Here is a 12,955-nt window from a genome sequence, read left to right as displayed (position 1 = left end):
ACAGTTTTCATCAGTGAATGCCTCTAAACGGGAGGATAGACGGCTCGCTAACAGGGTAGGAAGTGCTGGTGATGGCTTTGCAAACTTAGCCGGTTCAAGGTACTCAAGACTGATTCATCGCCTTGCATTTTTCGACCACGGAATTGGAGACACCTTACTGCCACCGGGATCTACATCGCAGCAGGGCGCCCGCGAGTCTGCACGCTGATTTCGAACCGTGCCTTCGGCGCTCTGTCTCTCTCGCACTCACGGGGCGTTCCGCAGGGGTGCGAGAGAGACAGAGCGACGTAACGACTCTTCGGAAGCAGCCTGCTGCAACCGGATGCCCACGGTGTGGCTGCACATCGCAGTGCATCCAGCCCGGGCCGCTAACTGCAGGCTTCCGAGGAGTCGGAGTGACTCCGTCTCGCTCGCTCCCTTGCGGAGCGCCCCGTGAGTGCGAGAGAGACAGAGCTCCGAAAACACCGTCCGGAGTCAACCTGCTGGATGCGTTATGAGTTTGTTGTTCGGTGCAGCGCCACGTCGTGCGTCGTCCGCGTCCTCGGCCCGAGGTCGCTTCCTTTAAAACCTCACGGCATAACGTGCGACCCCGGCTGCTTTTTCCACGTTTTTTCCACTCGATTTTATCGCCCCATTAACGCCTTGCTTTGCTAAGTTTCCCCCCAAAGTACGCCGCGTTATAATCCGGCTCGGCCGTGGCGACGCCGCGACCACTCAGTGCGTCGGCAAGGTTTAAGGTTTGGGGAGGAAAGCGAAGTGAAGGGTCAGGGGTCGGTCGGAGGATAACGACCACTGTCAAGGTCCACTGTAAGTGTGTGTGTGTGTGTGTGTCCAGGTTCTGCATCCGCGGTACACTGCCTCTGCAGCAGCCGCTGGGCGTGCCGGGGTGGGGCGGGGCGGGGCGGGCCTGCCTGCGGTCGGTTGAACGCTTCCACGCCACGCCGCGGCCGGTACGCCCGGGTCGGCACGGTGCACGGCAGACAGCCAAGGATACCCGACGGGCCCGACTGGGCAGCACTACGGAGGCTGGGCACGCCCGGCCGCCCCGCCGCTCCGCGCCACGACATGCACCTTTCCTTCCATTCTTGTCTTCCTCACTGCCTGCAAACTGCCGCTCGCCACGCCACGCCGTTTTATTTTAAATTCAGCCTTCCTCCGCCTGCCGCGCTGCGCGGCCCCGCTCACTCCACTCCACTCGTGGCTGAGCCGAGGGCCGCCATTGTTTCCACCGCGACGGCTCGGACGGCTCCATCCAGCACGCCGAAGTAAAACAAACTGACAGTGGCGGGCCGATCCCGCCCGGGCTCTCTCTCTCTGTCTCTCTCGCACCCCTGCGGCACGCGCCACGAGTGCGAGAGAGACGGGATGACGAAGCCTGCTGTCGCCGCGCGCTCCTTCGGCCGAGCAAATCGCTGTAACGGATGGCGGTGAGGTGAGTGGGACATGGCGACTGCCTTCCGTCGGTTTTCACGGGACGTTAAGTTAGCGACTGCGCGACCGCTTGAGCTTGGACTGCCAGCCACTGCCAGCTGGTCGCTGCGGGCGTTTTCATCGCTGTCTCTCTCGCTCTCATGGAGCGTCCCGTACAGGTGCGAGCGAGACAGAGCGACGAAAACGCCTCTCGGAATCAGTCTGCTGTTCTGGACGGCGCCGAGCTGACGGCGGCGCCTAGCTTCGCCTGCTTCGCTTCAGCGAGCGTCGCAGGAAATGAATGGGCTGGGCGTTCGAACCGTTCGAACCCCGCCCCGGTCGGCATGTGCGCATGGCCAGGGTGTCCAGGGACCAGGGCGTCTCCGATCCAATCCAGATCGGCGCGCCATTTGCATATAATCGCTATAAATACGCGCCTGGCTTTGTGTTGATACGGAAACGCGACTCGCTGCGGAGGTGGCGGTGATTTTGACGGCACCACCGCCCCCGCGACGCGCCAAGCAGAACAGAACGCAACGCCCAGTGTCTCCGCGGACTGCGTCTTGGGGCGGCTGGGCGACTCCGCACAGTGGCCCAGAAGACCGGTGGAGGCGGTCAAAATCCCGGACGGGCTTTGAGCTCCGGACTCGCTAAATGGGATTCGAACCGAACGTGTGACCCCACCAACGGATTGCTCTCCGAACGATGAATCTATTGGTGGGGTCACACGTTCGGTTCGAGTCCAGTTTAGCGACTCTGGAGCTCTAAACGCGTCTAGAATTTTGTCCGCCTCCACCGGCCTTCTGGCCCACTGTGCTCCGTCTCTCTCGCTGCCCTACGGGACGCGCCACGAGTGCGAGAGAGAGCGACGGGAGCATGGTTATTAGAAGACAGGCCCGGCCTCGGGGCCACGGCTGCCGTCGGCAAGACTCCTGCCTGACATGACCCCTGGCGCGCCCTCTGGCCAGCCTCTGGCGTGCCCGTGCCCCCGGCTACCGTAGTTGGTAGTTCTGCAGCGTCATGGAAAGACTCCTCCTGGGCCGAGTGAGTCCCGGGACGAATAATCCTAACGAGTCTATGGAACGGGTCTTGGTGGGTGTGCGTGCGTCCAGGCGGTCCAGTCCAGGCCCACGTACACTCGCGCTCCAGCCGCTCGAGCCCTGCAGGGCAAGGCGAACAAGGCAGGCCCCTCGGCAGGCCCTCGTCCCGCGCCGAGTTCAAACCGACCTTCGGTCGGCCGGACCGCCAGCACGCCAACAAGTGCCCCGTCCTGGCCGCCGTGGTCGCGGCCGCCGTGCGACGCGGCGAGCTTCAAGAAGGCCCGGCGGACGGACCGCGCCCCTTTTCGGGCGTTCTGATGTAAGCGTCCAGGAGTCGCCGCCACCGATTTTCAGTGTCCTCCCACCGACAGCCGCGGACTCGCACTCCGAGTCCAACCGGTCAAGGATCCACCGCGCGCGGCGGGCGTCCTCTCCATTTTATTGGCGTGTACATCCTTTTAGGCGGACCTGCGCGTTGCCCGTAAACAGCACAGGACCTGAATTTCCAAGCGCGTTTCGCAAGTGGAGCGTCTTGACTGAAGACCGGAGCCAGAAAGCCCGGCCGACTCGATGAAGCGGAGACGGCGGCCAGTGCCTTTCAGTGATGGGCCCGGCCTGGCAGGTCCGGCTGGCTCATCTGCCTCATGGTACAGTGCAGCGGCCAAGGCTGCGGCCAGACACATCCGCACTTGAGATGCTTCGAAAACTCATTAGGCGCACACCTCTCTCTATCGGAGCGCTAACTTTACTCTACTAATTAAAACCAATGAGGTGGGACCAGGAAGAATGGAAAAGGCATGACGCGAACGAACAGACAGTAGTTAATATGAGTAATTTATTATTCTTATCATCTCATAGTTTTACTGTACCCATGTTCTCAGAAATAAAAAAGTTGCTCCTTTTTTATCGACTTCTATGGTATTCGTGGCCGCAAAAAAAAAAGAAAAACACATTGTGAGCACTGCACTGCAAAAGGCGGTGGTCCACAGTGGGCCAGAGGACCGGTGGGGTTTTGAGCTCCGGAGTCGCTACATGGGACTCAAACCGAACGTGTGACCCCATCAATGGATTGCTCTGTGAACGAGGAATCCATTGATGGGGTCACACGTTCGGTTCGAGTTCGGTTTAGCGACTCTGGAGCTCAAAACGCGTCTAGAGTTTTTGGCCGCCTCCACCGGTCCTCTGGTCCACTGTGTGGCAGCGGCCCTGCTCGGGGTCCAGGACGAGGCTCCCGTCGGTGTTAATCGACCCTCCCCTTGCCCCCGCGCGCCGACGCCACCCCACCGCCAGAAGCCTCGCCTCGCATGCTGCAACAGCGGAAACGCACACAGCAGTGCAGCATCGCAGGGGACAAGTGGCAACAGCGGCATGCATACAACACACCTCGGCCCCTGGCGCGTATCTGCCTTACTCGCCACACTTTCAAAACGCCGCGGATAACGCCGTGGAGGAACAGATCCAGGCGGGAAGGCCGAAGGGAAGGGGGAAGCCCGGCGCGCCGTGAGAACGGGGGCAGGTGGCCCATTGGGTTTGGGCCGCGGCGACGACCGCGGCGAGCAGCCCACGGCGCACCAAGGCCAAGGTCAGGGCAGTGCTCGGACGGGCCGGGCGGCCGGGGCGGGGCGGGGCGAGGCGGGGCGGGGCGGGGCGGGGCGGGGCGGGGCGGGGCGGGGCGGGGCGGGGCCGGGCCGGGCCGGGCGGGGCGGGGCGGGGCGGGGCCAGCGGGCCGTGGAGCTTCACTTCGGGAAGAGAAAGGCCGCGGCCGCTGGAAAGTGTCAAGACCACTGCCACCGGCTTGGACTTGGCCTAGGTCGCGTGGCGTCGCGGACTCCAACCCACGACGGGATGCCTACCCGCGACCCTTGGTCCCTGGTCGCCGGCACACTGATTATCCCGAACAAGGCTCTCGTCGCTCTGTCTCTCTCGCACTCGCGGTGCGTCCGCAGGGATTCAGCCTGCTGCACACAATGCCTGCGATGACGGGGCCCGAACGGCGCGAGGAGAGGCGCGGCGCTGCAGGATAGCCCGGCCTTGCGGGCCCTGGCGGCACGGCGGCGCGGCGTGGCGGCCCCGTCCGCGGCTCCGTGCCGTGGCCTGTGGCGGTGGCTGCCTGTGGCGGTGGCTGCCTGTGGCGGTGGCTACCCGTGGCCCCGTCGCCGGCCGCGGGGGAACGCCAAACGGGCAGGGCGGGCCCAAACAATGAACGGTGTCCTCTCGCCGCGGCGCCCCCCTCCCTTTTTCACATGCTCGATTGCAGCTGCAGGGTGCGTGGCGAGGAGTACTGCACCCGCGTAATTGTCCAGGAAGCGATGGCGTCGCTAAAGGCCGCATCACACGGAGCACGCGGAGCCGGCCCAGCAACGCGTAGCAACGCGTAGCAACGCGTAGCAATGACAAGGCGGGAAGCTTGAAACGCGGCGAACGCGGCGCGAAAAGGGATGAGTCGCGGGCCTGCCTGCCTGTCTGTCTGTCTGTCTGTCTGTCTGTCTGTCTGTCTGTCTGTCTGTCTGTCTGTCTGTCTGTCTGTCTGTTCGTCTTTATCACCCTTTCGCTCGCAGCCACGCGACTGCGAATAATCCGCGCCGCGCGCGCCGTCCACCACTCCACTCATTAAAACAGTGCAGCAGCCCTTACATCAGGCCGACCGTCCCATTGCTGCGATTTTCCCCCCTCCCTGAATAAGTGACTAACGGGCTGGCTGGCTGGCTGGCTAGCTGACTTGCTGGCTGGCTGGCTGGCTAGCTGACTGACTGACTGACTGGCTGACTGACTGACTGGCTGACTGACTGACTGACTGACTGACTGACTGTCTGTCTGTCTGTCTGTCTGTCTGTCTGTCTGTCTCGCTGGCTGGCTGGCTGGCTGGCTGGCTGGCTGGCTGGCTGCTCGGCCTGCGCGGCGCTACGGTCGCCACGTTTTGACCTGGTTGCACGTTGCACCCGTCACGCCGAGGGAAGAAAGGGAAATGAACGATGACTTAATAACCTCGCGGCCGTGAGCGACGGTCTCACCCCTTTTACACCGCGGACTCTTGTTGTTGTTGTCGTCCGATTGTTTCTGAATTATTCTCCTGCCCAGCCCAAGCAGCGTGCTTGACTAGTGTTTCAATCATTGAGGCGGGATGGGTCCGCCTGTCCTGCCCCTCTCCCTCCCTCCCCCTGTCTCTCTCGCTCTCTCTCTCTCGCGGCGCGAACATGGCAGGCCAGTGCACCGACGCGAGCGAGCGAGACACATGTGTGTGAAGGACGTGCACGCGTTAGGCTTCATACAGCACATACGGCATTCCGCCGGCAAGGCGAGCCTCTTCGTGCCTCTGTGTGTGTGTGCGCGCCCCGTCTGTGTCTGTGTGAGCGGAGTATCAGCGCGCGGGTCATCGGCACATATCGGGACGACAGGCGGACGCGGGAAGAGTGTCGGCGGATGGATTCTCCACCGCGATATGCTTTGGCGCGCTTCTGTGCGCGCGTGTGCGTGTGAGACTTGCGTGTGTGTGGGTGCGAGTTCGGCACAAGGCCTACCGCACTTTGAGGTGACTGCTATCCCTCCTCCCCCTCCGTCGAGGAGAAGGGGCTTCAAAAGTCGCGTCGATTATTTTCGATCGTGGAACGGTCGGAGTCGGAACACCGTTGCCGCGGAGAGGACATTGTCACAATAATCGCGATGACAATCGATTAAACGACGCGATGGTTCGATCGGCCGCACCCCCTCCACCCGTCCGGTTCGTTATAATCGCGTTGTGACAGTCTGGCATGCGCGGCACGTGACGACATTGTGACGACACATTGTGTGTGTGTCTGTGTGTGCACGTGACCCCCCGACCCGCCGTCCCCCGCCGAGCGGATACCTCTGTTGTGTGTGTGTGAGTGAGTGTGTGTGCATGTGTGCGAGTGTGTGTGTGCGCCCCCCTGCGGAATGACGGCTGCCTTGGCTTCGCCGCGGCTCCGCGCTGACTGGCTGCGCTGCGTCTGGCCACCAGATCCGGCCAGATCCGGCCGGCACCACGCCGAGCCGCTGCGCCCCACCGTGCCCACTGGTTTGCTGACTTGGGCGTGACATTTGGTCGGTGTCTGTCCGTCCGCGCGTCCGCCCGCAGGTCTGTCCGGCCGTCCGGGCCGGCCCGCTCCGCTCCAGGCGCCGACGAAAGGTTGGCCGCCGCCGTCCCCGCCAGCGTGACGAACCGCGGGCCGCGACTTCGCGCGCGGCCGCGGCACGGCCGGGAGCGACCGATTCCGAGAGTCGTTTTCGTCGCTCTGTCTCTCTCGCGCCTGTACGACACGCCCCGCACGAGTGCGAGGGAGACAGAGCGACGAAAACGACTCTCGGAATCGGTCGGCAGGCACTCGCTCCGGAGCCGCTCTAGCGCGGTGGACCCTCATCCCGGTGGCAGTCAGGCAGTCAGGTTGCTGGCCGAGCGGCGGCCTTGGCTTGCCTTGGCTCCCGCCTCCCCCGCCGCCCATCCCTGCCCTCTTTCCTGTGGGATGACACGGCGTGTGGCGACGAGCCCGGCGGCGGCGGTTATGGAGATCGTAGACCGTCGCGGACCGAGGAGGAGAGGACGCTTTGATCCGGGACTTCACAGCCAGACAAGGAAAACCAAGTCAGTCGCCAGCGAATTCAAAGCAAAGCGACCTGTCTCAAAATTTTTAGCCGATATAACTTAAGAAACTGGCTACGACAAATAGTCGTAGCTTCCCAGATCAGTAGACACATTCTCTGCCGAGAAAGATGCACTCCTCTCATGGACTCGACTAACGGTTTGCATTTCTTTCCAGTCGGGAGCGAAGCAGTGCTTCATCCATCACCTTGGACGGCCTCGTCCTCCCGGTCCGCCGGGTCAGTCCGCAGTTCACTGAGGACGCCCTGCCCGGCCGGCCAGGCCGTGTGCGGCCATGCGCGGGCACGGCGAGGGGCACGGGCCGCCCGATTTGAGGCGCGATCCTCGGCCGCGCGGACGGCGACGGGCAGTTTTATTGCCGTGTAGGCCAAATCCATGGCCGAATCGCTACGGACTGCGGAGCGAAGTCCGGCCACTTTGGCCACCGCCTGCAGGACGCCGGGTAGGCCGACCCGTTGCACCGCTGTGTGGAGCGGGTGGCCTACCCTAGAGCGCCTGCAGGACGCCGGGTAGGCCGACCCGTTGCACCGCTGTGTGGAGCGGGTGGCCTATCTCCAGCCGGTCAGGCGTCGTGCAAGGCTTTCACGGAAATAACCAAATTCGATTTCGTTTTTATCGGACGATTTCCCGGGCAGACGCAAGAGGGGCTCGCCGCGCTGCACTCGGTCGAGTGTGTAGACGGTGAAGTCCCGGGTGTCGACACGGCGGTGCCGGGGCGTCGCGGGGCGTCGCGGGGCCACTTACCTGGAACAACAAGAGAGGAAAGCACAAGTTAAAGAGCTGCGCAGTCATGGCGGGAGGTGCAACACGTGCAGGCTTTGTGGACATCTTCCTTCAAACAATGGAGCGAACGCTGCAGCGGGCTGGAGCTGGACCGGCGGGCGGCTCCCCCACGGCCCCAGGCCCCAGGCCCCAGGCCCCAGGCCCCAGGCCCCAGGCCCCAGGCCCCAGGCCCCAGGCCCCAGGCCCCAGCAAGCCTGCTCCAGGCTCCCTGCACAATCTCGCCTTGAACCCGATTCCAGCGGCCCCAGGCTCCAGGCGTCAGTCTCCAGGGCACGGCTGCCGCCGCTGCTTAAAATGTAACACGGTGTGTCGCCCCTCGTCTCGTTGAACTCGAACCTTTCCGAAGACGAGACGACGAGGCGAGGAGGTGGCCGCCCTGGCCTTTGCAGGGCCGAGTACCCACTGCCCCACACAACGCAGTGCCCGCTGGCGCCCTGGTCTTTTTGCGGCGGGAGGCCGAGCAGTGCTTCGGCCAGGCCGTTGGCCAGGCCGACTGCCCAATCAGCTGCATCGCCGGGCTTTATTGGCCACAAAAAAGGCTTGTTTTTGCCGCGTGTTGCGCCGGGTCCGGATTGGCGTCGTGGCCTATTGCCCGGCTAAATCAATCATGGCTTGTCCCTCGTCCCGCACGGCCCGGCCCGGCCCGGCCCGGCCGCCATGCAGCCGCCGGCCCCGTTCTGGTAGTGCGGGTTGTTGGATCGCCCGAAGGCGCTCGGGTGTCACTCGCAGCCCGCGTCGCAGCATCAACAATAATTGCTCTTTTCGGCGATTTTCGGCGACGACGGCGGCCTTCCCGGCCTGCACACAGTGGGCCAGAAGACCGGCGGAGGCGGTAAAGGTTCCAGACGTTCCGCGCTCCAGAGTCGCTAAATAGGACTCGGACCGAACGTGTGACCCCACCAATGGATTGCTCTCCGAACGAGAAATCCATTCATTGGTGGGGTCACACGCTCGGTTCGCGTCCTGTTTAGCGACTCTGGAGCGCAAAACGCGTCTCGAACTTTGGCCGCCTCCACCGGTCTTCTGGCCCACTGTGCCGGTGGAGGGCCCAGGGCTGTCTGGCGGGGCTGTCGCGCGCGGATTTTGCATTCTATTCCGCCGCGTGAGAATCTCTTTTCGTCAGCGGGACAACGGGGTTGCCTCGACTCGACAGCGCGGCCGTTTGCTAACGCCGCCGCGCCGCCGCGCCGCCACGCCGGCCGACGGATGGCACCGTAGCTACACCTTCCTGTCGGGGCTCAAGGACGATGCAGGACCGTGCAGCACGGTGCAAGCGAGGCAGAGGCGAGAGATGGCTATCGCTATCTCGTCACCGAACCCTTTTCTCCCTCAACGCGGCCATTGTTCTGCCCGCATCCATTATGCATTCCCCATTTTCGGCAAATTGTTTTCGTTTCACCCAAATACATTTTTGGCCATCGTTTACGTTTTGTGAGATTCTTATGTTTGTCGCAAAAGCGCTCGCGTCCCCGACGCGGCGAAACGGTGGTTTATTTTTGGGCGTGTGTGTGTATGTGGTATCGCAACGCGTGTCTGGCACGTGCCGCACGCGTCCGTCAACAATGGATTCCCTTCGGGGAACAGACAGGCCAGAGGCAAGCCAGAGGCGCAGCGTGTGGTGTAGTGCGAGGAGCGGACGGCTCGGCTCGGCTCGGCTCGGCTCGGCTCGGCTCGGCTCGGCTCGGCTCGGCTCGGCTCGGCTCGGCTCGGCTCGGCTCGGCTCGGCTCGTCACGGCACGGTCCCTGCACTCAATTAGCGGGACGCGTAAAGGGGTCGCCCTGCTTGGCTCTGCTTGTCGCAGGCCGCTGAGCAAGAAACCGCGCTGGCGGCGTGCATTCGCGCATTCGCATCATGATGCACGGAGCGACAAACGCTCCGCCCCGCCACTGCAAGATGCATGCAGGCACTGCACTGCAGAGACTTTGCAACGGTGCCGCGCGACTTTCAATGACCGCACAGTGGGCCAGAAGACCAGCGCCGGTGGCCGAAATTCTAGACGCGTTTTGAGCTTCAGAGTCGCTAAAAAAGACTCGAACAGAGCGTGTGACCCCACCAATGGATTCCTCGTTCGGAGGGCAATCCGTTGGTAGGGTCACACGTTCGGTTCGAGTCCCATTTAGCGACTCTGGAGCTCAAAACGCGTCCGCGATTTTGACCGCCTCCACTGGTCTTCTGGCCCACTGCGGACCGGGGTGGTGGGCTCGTCTTTCGTCTCCAGGAGGAACCCGCGCGTGCTCCCGTGCGCGCGTTGGCGGTAAAAGGCTCACCGTCAAAAAGTTTAGCGGGTGCTGGATACTTCCTTATGGCAACGACGTGCCGGCGCCACGGCTCACAGAGTTTGGCTCTGTTTTGATTTCGTTTTGTCTGCGTCTGTCTGTCTGTCTGTCTGTCTGTCTGTCTGTCTGTCTGTCTGTCTGTCTGTCTGTCTGTCTGTCTTTATGTCCGTCCGTCCGTCTGTTTGTCGGTCGGCCGGAGACTGGCGGTGGCAGGCAGTAAACGAAGCTGTCCCAGTCACGATGTCGCTGTGTCGCTTTATGCTGCATTGTACCGGTGCTGTTGGGCCTATTGTCAAGTCCGCAAGGTGCCACGAGGTATGTTGTTGTTTGAGGCAGAGCAAAAAGTTTGGGGTTCTTGATTAAAAACAGAAAGTAGTGCATCCGAGAGTAGGCACAAAATTAGACTGAAATTCAAAATCAAAGGCTCAGCATTGTTGGCCATCCTTTTTTAGGCATCATCACTCACTCGTTTTTCTTTATTTCGCAGAAGTGGAACGGGCGGCCGATTACCCGTTTTATTATTCTACCTTCGCCGTTCGGCGTTTCGAGACCTTGCGCCTTTTTACAGTGCGTCATTTTTCTCTCTCGGCTGAGGCCAGGCCTCGGGTTAGGCCTCGGGCCGGCCGCCTTAATTCGCCTGCAAAAGTCAGCATCCCCATTTTATGAAGCCGCGAGCGCGTATGCAGGCGGTGCAGGCAGAGAAGATGGTGCCTTCGCCCCGCTTCCACTTCGCCCCGCTTCCACTTCGCCCCGCTCCGCCCCGCTTCGAGTGTCGCGGTCATCGCCCTGCCCCCCGCCTGCACCGCGCTGCTGCGCTGGCGCGGCACTGTCCAGGCGGGACTCGAACCGGGCGCCGCGCGGTAGCCCCCCCTCCCCAAGCGGCGGCGCGACGGGCCGCGGCGGCGGAGAGGGGAGACACCGGGAGGCACCGCGACCTTGGCGGCACAGCGGAGCGGCCTTGGCCGCCGCCACCGGCCGCCACGCCAGAGAAAGTGTAAGTCGAGCAACCGGTGCGCCACCTGCATTGGCGGACGGCGAGCCTGTCGGGCAGGCTGACCAGGCTCCAGCTCCAGCCGCTCCAGCTGGCCGGCCGATGGTGCCGATTCGCGGAGGCGGGCTGCTTCCGAACGCGGCGTAGCACAGTGGGCCAGAAGACCGGTGGAACCGAACGTGTGACCCCACCAATGGAATCCTCGTTCGGAGGGCAATCCATAGGTGGGGTCACACGATCGGTTCGAGTCCCATTTAGCGACTCTGGAGCTCAAAACGCGTTCGGGATTTCGCGACCGCCTCCACTGTCTTCCGGCCCACTGAGCGTCGCGCCCCCGCCGCCCTCTGACGTCACCCTGCCGGCCGAGACAGGGGTCGGCGGCCCCATCATTGTTCACGGGGCGCGACGGCCATATCGCGGAGTTTTGTTCCAGGAATTCATTCGCAATTAACGTGCGGGGGCGCCGCTCGCAGAAGTCCACGAACGCAACGCGGGCCGCCGCCGGACATCGCACCGGAAGGTCCGGCCGAGCGAGCGTCAGCAGCGCGTCGGCAAGGCGTCGGCAAGGCGTCGGGCTGCACCTGCTCGGCCGGGCGAGCAGGGACTCGTCCGGCCGAAGACACCGTGAATCACGAAGCCGGGCCCACGCGGTGACGTCAGCGACCCAAGCCGCCCATGCCGTCACCGGCACTGTACTGCGGGGGACTGTGGGTCACTTCTTGAACGCGGACGCGAGCGCGGCGGGCTGACTGACGGACGCGCTGAGTGAAAACGCCCCGCGCGGTTTTCCCCGCGTCTTTCCGACCAGCGAGCAACCTTGACACGCCGCGCCGGACGTCGGCGCGGCCGGCACCGCGGCACCGCGGCCAAGCCGGGTCGCGCGCCCGATGCTCGCTGGCGTTATATAATATCGGCGCTTGACAATCGGCATGGCATGGCGGGGCGGGGCGGGTCGGGGCGGGGCGGGGCGGGACGGGGCGGGGTGTGAGAACGCGGGGAAGTGGTTTGTGCAACGGGGACTGCAGTGAGTGGGTGGCGGCGCGCGGTCTGGCCCTCCCCGGCTGGAGACGGAGCGTGTCTCGCGAACCCCATCGGCGCGGACGCGAGCCGCTAAGCAGCAGCACACACAGACACAGACACACACACACAGACACACGCACACACACACACACACACACACACACGGGCGGGCGATACCCCGGCAGTGTGCCATTGCGCCGCCGCGCTCTGGAAGTTTGCTGAGTTGCCAAAGGCGATGCGCGGAACCCGCCGAGGAAACGGACGGTCCAGGTGTGGAGCCGGGAAACGCTTCGCTGTGACACTTCGGACCGGTTTTGTTCAAGTCAGCCGCCTCACACAAAGGGCGCGCTTGGCGTGCGTTGGGACGCGCGGGGCGCGGCGGGGCGTGGCGGGGCGTGGCGGGACGTGGCGGAGCGTGGCGGGGCGTGGCGGGGCGTGGTGTGTTGACTCGCGACCCACTCGCGGCCGCGATTTAGGCGCGAGTCATTATTGTATTACTACCCCGCTCATGCTCGGCGGGTCGCTAACGCGGTGACCCACATCGCCGGGCTGGCCGGGCCGCCCCGGACCCTCCTCGCTCTTCGGCGGGGTCCTCGGCACCGCCCGGCACCGCCCGGCACGGCACCCACTTGGAGATGTTCGAACCGGCGGCGCTGCCGTGCGCCGTGCCGCGCCGTGCCGCGCCGTGCCGCGCCGGGCGTGGGCGACGGAGAGAAAAGCTTTGTGGGGACGCCAAGTGTCGCAACGCGGAGCCCCTCCGCCACGCCGCGCCACGCCGCGCCACGCCGTGATCGGCGTGCCTTCGGCTGCTTCGCCGCT

At 63.8% G+C, this 12,955-nt stretch overlaps 1 protein-coding gene across 1 annotated transcript in view; it reads right to left on the bottom strand.

Moving 5' to 3' along the window:
* LOC117640558 (dachshund homolog 1) overlaps positions 1 to 12,955 on the bottom strand; it is a 32,743-nt gene that overhangs the window by 5,099 nt on the left and 14,689 nt on the right. The gene's annotated exons all lie outside the window — the stretch shown is intronic.

Source organism: Thrips palmi, unplaced genomic scaffold, assembly GCF_012932325.1.
Source record: "Thrips palmi isolate BJ-2018 unplaced genomic scaffold, TpBJ-2018v1 HiC_scaffold_1, whole genome shotgun sequence".
Classification (NCBI taxonomy): domain Eukaryota; kingdom Metazoa; phylum Arthropoda; class Insecta; order Thysanoptera; family Thripidae; genus Thrips; species Thrips palmi.
This window is presented reverse-complemented; position numbering and strand designations above follow the sequence as displayed.